The 13,419-nt window shown below is 39.8% G+C and overlaps 1 protein-coding gene across 1 annotated transcript in view; it reads left to right on the top strand.

Moving 5' to 3' along the window:
- The window catches only part of NECAB1 (N-terminal EF-hand calcium binding protein 1), a 184,967-nt gene that overhangs the window by 67,758 nt on the left and 103,790 nt on the right, over window positions 1-13,419 (top strand). The gene's annotated exons all lie outside the window — the stretch shown is intronic.

Below are 13,419 nucleotides of genomic sequence, written 5' to 3'. Positions count from 1 at the left end.
TTGACTATATTTATTGGGGGGGGAGGGGCAGATGGAGAGGGAGAGAGAGAATCTCAAGTAGGCTCCAAGCCTAGCACAGAGCCCAACACGGACGGGGCTTGATCTCACAACTCTGAGATCATTACCTGAGCTGAAATCGGGAGCTGAGATGCTTAACCAACTGAGCCACCCAGACACCCCCTATAGTTTAAAATAATAGGGGTGCCTGGGTGGCTCAGTTGGTTAAGCGACTGCCCTCGGCTCAGGTCATGATCCTGGAGTCCCGGGATCGAGTCCCGCATCGGGCTCCCTGCTCGGCGGGGAGTCTGCTTCTCCCTCTGACCCTCCCCACTCTCATGCTCTCTCTCTCTCTCTCTCTCTCTCTCATTCTCTCTCTCAAATAAAATCTTTAAAAAAAATAAAATAATAGGATAACTTATACTATTTCTCAAAGTTATTTTTATGACAGAAGAATAAAAACCAGATTTTATTTTAAATTTTTTAGTATTATTTTTAATAAAACTATTAATAAAGCAGCCATAGTTGATCATTGTATATAGTTATAATTTACATTTTTGTAATAAAATTATTTGCTTTTGTAACTGAACTCTCCAAAGCCAGAGGGGAAGGGACTAGGATGGACTATGGTTTAAAATTGATTTAATCTGCCAAAAATTATGAGAGGAAAGAGTACAACCTGTCAAGCAGAACAGTCCTCAATTAACTTCAGATATTTTAATTTCCTCTTCTTGTTGTCAGAAAGGAACAGAGAGAGAAAGATCAAAACTGGAGAGGCAGAAAGGAGAAATTAGAGGGATAGAAAAAAAAGTAAATAAGGTAGGATAGGAAAAGACAGTTTAGTTGCTTGTTTGATTTTAAGGCTTGTTTTCTTGAATGCAAAACTAACTCAATATGATTGACGAAGTTGTTCTAGAAGGGGAAAGATATCTTCTGTAATAGTAACGCTCCTTGATATTCATTGCAATAAAATGAAAATGGCCCTGTTCACAAAGCAGCATATTTCACCAAAGGGTGTCATGTAAAGAATCAGTAAAATTAGTAGAGAAAGATTAAGGCTTAAAGGGATCCAGTGTAATGTCACAGCAGCCTGGGTGCTGGCAGACTGGAACAGATCATGAACCATGGAGAGAAAAGGAAGAAGAATCATGTAAAGATTTTTTTGTCATGCATACAGAGAGCTGATAGATATGTAACACCATAAAAATCACAGAGTGTGCTTTATTGGACAGCTTGGAGGAAAGACACCTGCCATTAGGGAACGGAGATCTATGATTTGAGTACTCTTTGTATATGTTGTTAGTGGAGTTCGGGTCTCTTTATTTCCATTGAAATCATTAAATTCCCATTTGGTTTTTAATTGTTTGTATTTCTTTACTTCCCGCAGTGCACGGGATTCAGTGTCACTTTCACTAAAATAAGTTAAAATGAATTAATATACTTTTGTTGTTGTTTCTAGTTTCCTTGCAGGAGGAGGGGGTGTTTGTGGAGAAATGCATCAGTTATTTATTCAGTGAAAGTCTCTACTTGATACCCTACCCGCTCCCTCACTGTGGGCAAATATCTGATTTCACCATATATGAATGTCTGCCAGGAAGAGTGCAAGCTAACATCTGCCACATTCCTACTTCATACAAAACACTGTTCTGAACATTTTATGCTGTTGCCTTCTTTTAAATTACCACCATCTATCATGGCCGTGACAAGTTTGGTAACTTACCCGAGGCCGTACAACTTGTAATGGGTGGATCAGGGAATCAAACCAGAACTTTGTGTCTTCAAAGTTTGAATTTTCTTTTCTTTTTTAAGTTTGAATTTTCTTACCATAAAATGTTTCCCCACCCAACCCCAAGTTGACTACAGATTGATTAATTTGCCTATAGAAGCTCACTAATACTTCTTAGGGTATTTGTTTTTTAGCTTTTTGGGGGAAGGGATACAAATTTAAATCTATACTCTGTTTTATCTTCTCAGTTGCATCCTTATAGAAAGACATTAGGAAACTAGTATTCAGGGCACCTGGCTGGCTCAGTTGGTAGAGCATGGGACTCTTGATCTCAGGATTGTGAGTTCAAGCCCCATTTTGGGCATGTAGCCTACTTTAAAAAAATACAATAAAAATTTAAAATCTCTGATTTTTTTTTAAAAAAAGGAATTAGTATTCACCCAATTAAAATAAAGTTCACAATTTTTTCTAATGATAAGCATATGTTTAATAGATCATTTCTTACCTTCTCAAATTCGCAGTAATCCTAAAATACAGATAGTACTATTTGAACCTGAGAAAAACATAGTTACACATGGATGATTATTTCACAGAAGTGTTCCCAAGGAAATTGTCTCCCCTGAAGCCAGTCTCCCACAGGGAAATGCTTAAACAAGGAATGTGGGAGAGTGCTGTGTGATTACACCTGGTCAAGTGCATTTGCTGGTACCATCAAGTCAAGGATACTGAGTCAGAGAGGCCACGTTACTACATATGTTATACCTGTCCAAGTTTCTTTCACTGAATATTTCCATTGAGACTTTCTTTACTACTGTAGTGCCACACCCAGAAACAGGATCATCTGACGTAGCTGAGTTATAGCACAAAAAAAACATTAAGAAAACTACCTGGAAATAATGGCTGGAAGGAGGTTACTGGTAATAAAAATATGAGAATTCAGTACAAATGCCATGATTCTGACTGAAGAAATTTCACTATTACTACCCTCCAGAGGTTCTCAATTTTGCCTGATTATTAGAATTCCTTGAGAGGTTTTTAAAAGATCACTAGGCCAAGACTGTACCTAAGACCAATTAAGTAAGAACTCTGGGTCAGGGGCTTGGCATGAGTATTCTTAAAGCTTTCTAGGTGATTCTAATGAGCAGGCAAGGTTGGGAATCTCTACAATGACCTGTTGCTTTTCCTGGTGCACCCCTAACTCCTGGGAGGCCCCTCTATTTAAGAGACACTTACAGAACACCAAGAATGATACTAATAAGAGCTCAGGAGTTTACTAGTATAGGAGGGAGATAACATATGTATTATGTTTATTAGCTAAATAACAATACAAAGCATTACCAAGTTGGTTGATTTGGAGAGAAATGCTGTGGAACCTAGGATTTCAAGGATGGTTAGGAGGTCCTCAAACTACCACGTTGGTTTTTGTGTATGTGTATATATGCAGTTTTTGGGTGGGTAAGTGGATAAAGAAGATTCATGGTTTTAATCAGATTCTCATGGGAGTCAGTGTTGCAGAAAAGGCTAGGAATCACAGCTGAGGGGTCAGGAGAGTGGAAGTAAAGAAGGGCTGGCATGGTCAGAAACAGAATCATGAAGAAGATGCGACACACATGGCATTGAAGGGGCTCCATGTGACAATCTGAGGGGAAGGAGGGAAGGAAGGAAGGGGTCTTTCCAGGTCCAGGGGAGAGAAGGAACGAAGTTATGGAAGTAGGAACATGCCTACTAGCATAGGGGTGGTGTGAGAGAAGTTAAGCCTTGGGGCTCTATGGGAGAATTTTTTATTAAACATTAGAGATAGTCTTTTTTTCTTCCTTCCAGGTCTCACATTTGATTAACAGATTTCTTCTATAAGACTATGAGGGAAAGGCTCAGTATTCTAAATACTGAATACTCAGTACATTATCAGTCCAAAGGGGCCTCTACAAATCCCTTTATTGACATTTAGTAACAATCAGATATTACCCCTACTGGCTCCTCAGAGTTCCATGATGATGAGGTCTCTGTTGGAGCTGTTTCTATGTCCAGGGAGAATTGAAGACACTCCCCTCAATGTCCCCTTCTCTGATCTTAGGAGGGACACTCGAGAGGTTCATCCACAAGGCAGGCTGTGTTAACAGGAACTTGTCTCCCTCAAAGTAATCCAATGTGACTGGCAGTGAGAACATAGAGTTCCATCTTTGCCTTCCTCATTTGAGCTTCTGGCAAAGAAGCAAGCATGCAAATTTTTCCTGACATAGGGCAAGATAAAAGACTAAAGAGCATCTTATGCATTTATTCTCTTTCCTTTGCCATAATATAAATCATAACTTGGAAATAGGATTGCCTAGGCCTTGCCATGTACCATCCTCTAATAAAAGGTAATCAGTGTCATATGGTAAATGGTAAAGGAAATGCTGTCACATGGCAAAGGACTAAGAACCTCTTCCCCTTTAGTCTGCTGAAGCACAATTATCTAAGTGTCCCTTGGAATGAGAGCTACCACATTGGGGGATACTAATTATGTGCCAGGCTCTGAACTAAAGGCATTACATATATTGGGTTATCCAATCTTCACAAGTAATCCTTTGAGAAAGGTATAATTATTATTATTCCTAATTACACATGAGGGAATTCTAGCCCAGAAATGTAAGTAACTTGCCTAATGTCGTACATCTAGTAAATGGTGGAGCCAGGCACAAACTCAGATCTCCTCATTCGCACCCACTACAGGATACTGCCTTACAGTAAGATTCAAATCCAGGTGTGAAGCATGAAACTGGTATATTGAGAACAGGACATCACCTGATAGCAATGAATTGCAGAGGGAATTGCTGGGACTTAGGAGTAGTCAGAGATGAACACGCTGACGTGGTACTTCGTTCTATATAAGTGACCTCTCAGTTGAGAGGTAGCCTGTCTTAACAATTGTACTCATTGAATAGGGGCTCTATACATAAAATATAGCACTTTCGTTTGGTAGAAAACTATGTAGCTACCAAAGATTGAGACAACACTATATATGGATAAGAAAGGATGTCCAAGATATATTGCCAAGTAAATCATGCAAGGTATAGAATGGCCTGTACAGCATGCTACTTTTTGATTAAAAAAAGAAAATATATATGCATGAATTTGTTAGGCTATAGAAGAATATCATTGGGATACATATGAGACTGGAAATGATAGATGTCCCTATTAGAAGTGAACTGTATGGCTAGGGGATGAGATAGGAGGGAAACAGAGTTGTCACTGGAGGTGCCACTCAAACAGGTACACCATATGCATGATGATAAAGATGAAGCTTGCAGTGACACAATGTTTGAAATAAGCTTGCAAAATTGAGTTTTGGAAATCATAGTAAAATTAGGCATTTTATGAGGCAAAACAATGAGGTAGGTTCATGTATTGGTCCTGAAGGGGGATATGCAGGCCATGGAAGGAATATATTGCTCAGCATATGTATGTAGACTTTGTTTATGTTAGAATTTAAATGGTTTTTCTTTGGGAATAACTTTTTTAAAATATAAGATCTCTATATAGCTATATTTGAGTAGATAAAGTAATAAGTTGAATAAAATGAATTCTATTGGATATTGGAGATAGAAAATGTATGCAAAGCCCAAAATGTTGTTACAAAGTATTCTCCTTACTTCTTCTCCCCCAACTCACATACAAAATTTAGAACATCAGTTGGGGCGCCTGGGTGGCTCATTCTGTTATGCATCTGACTCTTGATTTGGGCTCAGGTCATGATCTCAGGGCCTTGGGGTCAAGCCCGGTGTTGGTCTCTTGCTCAACAGGGAGTCTGCTTGGGATTCTCTCCCTCTCCCTCTGCCCCCCACCCCGCTTGCTCTCACACTCTCTCTCTAAAATAAATACATCTTTTTAAAAAGTTTAGAACATTAGAAACTTGATAAAAGTACATAAGAAAGTTGGAGTAGATACCATATATCTTGATGCCACACAATAATCTGTCTCCTCTTTCACTTACAATTAACACTTTGAATTTTTTAACTTAATATAGTGCTTGCTTTTTGCAACTTCTGTCCTTTCCAAAAACATATAAATCCAAGAATTGATTTTCCCCTCATATAAATACAAGGCACTTGAATGAATTTTGTGAAAACACAATACCGATTTTAAGAAGGAAAAAAAACAAGGAAGAATTCATTTCTTACTCCTAAAGTTATTTTTCTCCACTAGATTGAGCAATTTTCTTGAATGTTTCTACTGGTCTTTCTTATATTGTTTGCCTGATGGCAAAGATTGAATTCTGAAAGGCAAAGTGATGTTTAAAATAAACCAACAAGATTGAATTTTAGAAATACTAGGAAGAAGGATCAAGCATTTTCAGAGGCACACCAGATTCAGAGTTATGCATAACAATTTTTTCTCATATAAAAAGAAAGGTGTAAACATGCCCCAAATGCATCATTTTTTCTACTCTCCAAAGTAGCCTTTATGTTTCTTCTTTTCATCTTTTAAAAAATTTAGACATTCCTAGTCATATCAAACTTTCTTAAATTAGGACAATTTTCTGATGCTTTTTGTATACTTACAAAAATCTGTATGTGTTTTCTGAAACTTAACTCTTAGACTTCTCCATCTTGTGAAACCCCCTTATTCACGAAACCATTTTATATGATGCAAAACAATACTTTATCGAAATTTTATTAAGTAGTACATAAGGAGATGGGAGAGTATTAATGTTTAATACTTTGACATTATTTGGAAACCCTTTTTCTTAGTTAAAATTGGGCTTTTCTAAAATCCAATTACTTTAAGAGATTAGACAATAGAGACTAACTTATTTGTGACAAAACCAGAGCAGATTCCAGTTTTTATTCCACATTTTGCTGATGTCTCTGATATAAAACATGTTTCTTAAAAATAAATTCTGGGGGCACCTGGGTGGCTCAGTCAGTTAAGTGTCCAACTCTTGATTTTGGTTCAAGTCATGGTCTCAGTGTCCTGGGACCGAGCCCCACCTCGGGCTCCATGCTCAGCAGGGAGTCTGTCTGAGGCTTCCCTCCCCTCTGCCCTTCCCCCTGCTCACGTGCTCTCACTCTCTCGCTGTCTCAAATAAATAAATCTTTTTAAAAAAGAAAAATTCTGAAACCTAAAACAGGCATTAATAACAGTCTGCACAATAGCAGCTCCGTGTAGTGGCACTTCCCAAAGTGTAGGCCATAGACTGACAGTGGCCCACAAACTGTTACTTGTCCACCTGAGATAAAGAAAACGTGACAGTATTTAGAAACTTTTATAGCAGTTTGACATTGCTGCGCAATCCAAGTACATGATGTAGTAAATTCATTTTTATAGTTTTGTACAAAACTATCACTCTGGCAGAAAATGGAAATTTAAAAATCTCACTGTTCCCCACAGAGAGTTTGAGAAACACTACTCTGGAGAGTGTTTGTGAGGCTCCTGAAGGAGTTCCAGGTGGAGAAGGAGCTGGGTAAGAAACAATGTTGAGGTAGAAGGAGGAAGGGAGGGGCTTACCACCGCTCAGGAGCAGACACAGCTGAGCCAGCAAAAGTCCCAAATTTTAACGTCCCTTGTGAAGGGAAGATTAATTTTCCCTTTGGTAGAAAAGAAGTGCTGTCATTAGTTATGAATTCTGTCTTTTTTCAGCCACGTGTGACAAACTAAACTCAAAGTAGATTGAGAAAGAGAATTCACTGATTCCATGACTAGGGAGTGGAGACTCTTGGTGTAAAGCTTGTCCCAGGGATTCTAGGGACTTGGGGTCGTTATTTTTGTTTATTCATTCGTGCTGTCCCAGGCCTTCTCCTTCCCCTTGTTTCTCTCCCAGGATTGCCCCAGTCCGTTCTACCACAGATAAGATTCTGCCACGTGGCAAAGAGGGTGAGTGGCTTTAGGTAGTGCAAGGCTCCATCATATTACCTTGGCCCCTCCGGAGGTAAGAGGGAGTTGTTCTCTTAGGAGACCATACCTAAGATCCCAAAGGAGTAATCTAAACGGCCCCACTTACACAGTGTGCTCACTTTGGGGCCATTAATCACAGCCAATGGGGAGAGGAGAGTATTTTCATGCACGTGCATGTGACCAAGTGGATTGGGTTGAGGTGCGGTGGGACTAGGGTACTATGATCAACAGCTCCATCAGAAACATAGAGTTGAGGGCAGGTTCCCCAGAGATAGGGGATGATGGTACAGAACAATGGAAGAGGTGAGCAGAACAAGCAAGAGATGTCCACTGCGTTATAAAGACAAATCTTTTCAATGTCAGAACTAATTGGTCTGAGAAATAGCAGGAGGTGGAAGAAATAAGAATGAAGACAGAAAAAGAAAAGGGAAGAACTCCCCAGCAGATGCTGGGAGCTCTGATGGGGGCAGCAGAGGAGGGGGCCAGGTACAGAGCAACAGAGAGGAAGCAGTGAGACAAAGCAGTACAGGGAATTGGAAGGGCGGGGAGTCACATATTCACTGTCCTCTGAGGACATGAGCCATGGGACAGCTTTTTAGTTCTGGAAAATACAGATGTCAGTCAACCAGTTCGAGCTCAACATCCTCCAATACCTAAGAGTGCAGCTGCTTGTGGTTCTGTTATGCTTCAGCAGTTATAAATCTCGGGCTGATGAAAACAGTGTCTGGTAAATTTTTATTATGTTTCCCTGAACCTCCGCTCCAGTATTTCCTTCCAGTGATACAGCCGGAAAGTCAGAGTGGGGTTTTTTCCTACATATGAAATACCTTTGCAGAAGAATGTCTATAAAACGTAGATCCATTATCCTCTCCCTGCATGCAAATTTTATACCTGACCTAACATTCAAGATGCAATTTTTAACATTATTTGTGTGCCGAAAGCTGTTCAAAATCAGAGCCTCGGAGAAAACATCCCGTTTGAAGCCTCACATGGTAGGTTTCGAAGTCCATCTATCCACAAATGCCTGAAGTTAATTAGGAGAAGACTCTCCTTCACGTGCCCTGAACAAGTTAGTGCAAGTGAGGCAGGGCCGGCGTCAGCTGACAGGTGGTGCTCGTGGCTCGTGATGTTAGGCTCTTAGATCAAAAGTAGACCAAGAAAAAGGAGCTATATTCAGGTTCCGTTAGTGCTACTCAAACCATCACCTGGAAGCTCGAGAGAAATGCAAACTCACGGGCCCCTCCTCATAACAGAGAATCTCTGGGCTTGGGGCTCTGCAACCTGTGTTTACCAAGCGCTCCACGGGATTCCTACGCATACTCGGGGCTGAGGGGCGCTGCTATAACTCCCGCAGCCTGGCCAACTGGAGAAGCGCGACAGAAGTTTGAGGTAGAAGACAGGACTTAGAGATACAAGTAAGCCTTCGTATTAGCCACTGAGACACCGAAGCTACGTGGATAGTAAGTACAGAGAGGAGAGACGCAAAGGGACCCGGAACGTGACTCGGGAGAATTTTTACTCCAGTCGGTCTTCTCCATTAGGCATTGTGTACGGCTTACAAGAGAGCAAGGGCAAAGACGCGATTTTGATATGGAGCCTGATTTTTTGTATAAGCAGGTTCCGTCTGCTACTACAGAGAACTTGGACGTCTGAAGGGCCAGAGAAGTAATAGAGGATATTATGTTGACAGAATTGTCGAGCATATGCTATTAACATGGCGCATATAATTATAGTAAGCTACCCCTTATCGTACAGCAGATACTCTTTGCAGATGGTTTTCTTTCTAAGAAATACTTCGACTTGAGACCTAGTGTTAAAGGTAAAGGCTGCTTACTGAAATCACCTTGGCAACTTTTTAAAGAAGAGCTTCTTGAGCCACATCTTGAATTTTTGAAGCATAATCTCTAAGTGTTATGCCTGAAAATCTACCTAAAAAAAAAAAATCTCCAGGTGGTTCAGATGCTCAGCCAGATTTAAAACCTAAAAAACTAGAAAATAGTCACGGATATGAACCGATTAGATGTCTTTTTTGTTATTTTAATTTTAGGCTTGAACAAAGAGACATGCTTCCCCCTGGTTAGGGTTACACGTGTGTTTCAGATTCCTCCTCTCTGTCTCTGCTTGGCGTCTCTCCACCTGTTACCACCTCTTCTCTGCCTGTTGGTTCCAGCCTGGGAACATAACATTCTCTCATCATTTGAACTTCTCTCACTATGTCTTCTTAGTTCTGCCTTATTTCTTGCTTTTGTGTCCCATTTCTTCAAAGAGTCAGGTTTACATTCTGCCTGCATTTCCTAGGCCCCCAGATTTCAGGGAAGGACTGAAACTGTTGCTCAAAAGTGGCCAAAGACATTAAATGTGAACTACACTGATTCTTCATTCCTTATTGTGTCTTTCTTCAGTCTAGAGAGCTTTTGGAACTCTCTTCTTGATTTCTGAGACCCCAGTCTTTTTTATCACCTGCCCACCCTATTTAGACGCAGTATGTGGTATATGGTATTTGCCTTTCTCTGCCTTATTTCACATACTGTAATGCCTTCAAGGTCCATCTGTGTCTTTCCAAATGTCAGGATTCCCTTTTTCATGGTTGAATAATATTCATATGTATGTCTCACAACTTCTTTATCCATTCATTTGTCTATAGGCACTTAGGTTGTTTCCATGTCTCGGCTGTTGTAAATAATGCTGCAATGTGCAGATATCTTCTTGAGTTAGTGTTTTTGTTTTCTTCGTATAAATACCCAGAAGTGGGAGTGCTAGAACATATGGTTGTGCTATTGTTAGTTTTCTGAGGCCCTCCATACTGTTTTCCATAGTGCTCTGCCAGTTTGCATTCCCCACAATGCAGTGCATGAAGCTTCGCTCTTCTCTGTACCCTCACCAACACTTGTTTGTTATCTTTTTGAGGATAGCCATTCTGACAGGTGTGAGGTGATAGCTCAGCGTGGATTTGATTTGCGTTTCCCTGATGACTAGTGATGTTGAGCACATTGTCATGCACCTGTTCACCATTTGTGTTTTAAAGAATATTCAAGTCTCTGGCAATTTTTCAATTAGATTATTTTTGGCTATTGAGTTGTATGAGTTCTTTATTTTTTATATTAACTGCTTATCAGATATACAATTAACAAATATTTTCTACCATTCCATAGCTTGGCTTTTCATTGTTTCCTTTGCTGTGGAAAAAGCTTTTTAGCTTGATATGTCCCACGTGTTTATTTTTGCTTTTGTTGCCTTTGCTTTTAGTGTCAAATCCAAAAAAAGTCCTTTCCAAGACCAATAGCCAGGAGCTTACCCCCACTATGTTTTCCTCAAGGAGTTTTATTGTTGAAGGTCTTAAATTTAAGTCTTTAATTTCATTTTAAATTTAAGTCTTTAATCAATTTGAGTTCATTTTTGTATACGGTGTAAGACCAGAGCCCAGTTTCATTCTTTGCATGTGGCTGTCCAGTTTTCCCATCACCATTTATTAAAGAGACTCTTTTCCCCATTGTGTATTCTTGCCACGTTTGACAGTAATTGACTGTGTATATTCATGGATTTATTTCTGGGTTTTCTAATCTGTTCCGTTGATGCATGTTTTTATGCCAATAACATACTGTTTTATTATAGATTTGTAATATATATAGTTTGAGATCAGGGAGCATGATTCCCCCAGCTTTATTCTTCATTCTCAAGATTGCTTTGGCTATTCTGGGTCTTTTCTGGTTCCATACACATTTTAGGATTATTCTTCCTATTTCTGAAAAACGGCATTGGAATTTTGATAGGAATTGCTTTGAATCTGTAGATTGCTTTGGGTAGTATGGACACATTAATATTCTTCCAATTCATGAGCACAGACTATCTTGCTCTTATTTGTGTCTTCAGTGTCTTTCATCAATGTCTTAGAGATTTCAGCGTAGAGATCTTTTACGTCCTTGGTTAAATATATTCACAGGTTCTTAATTTTTTTTTTTCATCACAAATTGGGATTATTCTCTACTGGGGTTTTAGACAATGGCCATCTCTAGGATTCAGTTCAAAAAGTATTAATCTGGTTCGTGCCTTGTGTCAGTTCCTATTTTTAATATTTGTTATACAGTAAGTGGGTTAAATTATCTGCCCTTGTGTGACTTCAGAGTTCAGTGGAGGAAAAGCCAGTTGGAGAGATCACTGTCCTCACTTTGGTGGGTGTGATGACGTGTTTTAGATTGAAGAATCCAAATGAAGGTTCGTCCATGGCTCCTACTACAAACTACAAACACTATGTAGTTTGACTATTCCTATGGTTTTGAGTGCCCCCTTATGCTGATGACACCAAATATTTATTATTGAGTCCAGGATTCCTATATCTAGTGGTTAAGAGCATTCTTGAGTTAAACATACCTAGGTTTGAATCCTGGGCCTGCCACTCATTAGATGTGTGACCTCAGATGTGTGACTGAACCTCACCTAAGGCCTAGTCCCCTCCTTGTACAATGGGGAATCATGAAATCAGAGTTGCAGGAAGTGAGATACACCAGGTAAAGCTCTCAACATCGAACCCGGCGTATACCAAGTACTCCAGATATGTCGTTATTTTACTTTGAATTCTTCATTTTTTAAAATTATTTTTATTTTCCCCATATTTGACTCTTTAGGGTACCATAAGCTTTCATTTGGAATTCCCAAACTTCATCTAATTCAGTATAGTAACTGCCAACTTTCAAACCAGCTCTTTGGTTCACTAAATGTTCAAGGGCTACGAAATTGACACAGAAATGAAAAGATGGTGTTATTTTGCGTGTATGACTTTGGAACCTATGACAGCCTGTGGTAAAACACGTATTAGCTTCCTAGGTCTGCAGTGACAAAGTGCCACAGACTGGGTAGCTTAACACAACAGAAATCTATCCTGGAAGCTAGAAGTCTAACATCAAGCTGTTGGCATGCCATGCTTTTTCCGAAGTTTCCAGGGGAGAATTCTTCCTTTCTTCTTCCAGCTGCTGGTGATTGCCAGAAGTCCTTGGTGTTCCTGACTCACAGCAACATCACTCCAGCCTCTGCCTCCATCTTCATAGGGCCTCTTCTCCCTGTCTCTGAATCCAAACCTCCCTTCCCTTCTACAGATCCCATCACCAGGTTAGGGTCAACTTTAGCCCAGTATGACCTCCTCTTAACTTGATTATATCTGCAAGGATCCTATTTCCAAACAAGACCGTATGCATAGATATTGGGTTTAAAACTTGAACAAACCTTCTTGGGGGACACAAGGCAGCCCAGCACAATGCACATAGAAAATGTTTACTATGTCTTGGATGAGTACATGATTAGCTTTTGACCTAAAAAAACAGAATGACTTTCCAATTCCATTTTTGTGTCTCACATGAGACATTGTGTTTATGTGTGAAAGTAGTCTGACCTTAATCGGTCCCAGTATTAGCAAGGTTCAGATTCCTGTTTGTGGTACCTCCTGTAAGTCCCCCCTATAGAGGACACCCAAATGCGAAGTCTGTTCTGATCACGATAGACTCTAAGCCCACACTTCAAGCCAGCTGCTTGCCAAACACTGTCTACTACAACTCTGTAACACTCTTCTCCCATATACTTAGGACCCTTTCACCTATCATCACAGGCTCTGACCCACTCTAGGTTCTAGGAACAGTTTTGGCCTTCAGCACAAGGAATTTACAGAGCTCTTACCAGTGTTTACTCCATGTCCTGTAACACTATGTTGATAGCTTGGCCTTACGTATTACCTTGCTTCTGACAACTATTTGTCTTGATTATAAGAACCAATCTAAAAAAAAAATAGTAATCATGTGAAGTAATGGATGAATTAGTTAACTTGATTGTGGTAA

Source organism: Eumetopias jubatus, unplaced genomic scaffold, assembly GCF_037043125.1.
Source record: "Eumetopias jubatus isolate StellerSeaLion01/CBP00866 unplaced genomic scaffold, mEumJub1_p1.0 scaffold_4, whole genome shotgun sequence".
Classification (NCBI taxonomy): domain Eukaryota; kingdom Metazoa; phylum Chordata; class Mammalia; order Carnivora; family Otariidae; genus Eumetopias; species Eumetopias jubatus.
Note: the sequence above shows the minus strand (reverse complement) of the source record. Positions and strands in the feature narration are given on the sequence as shown.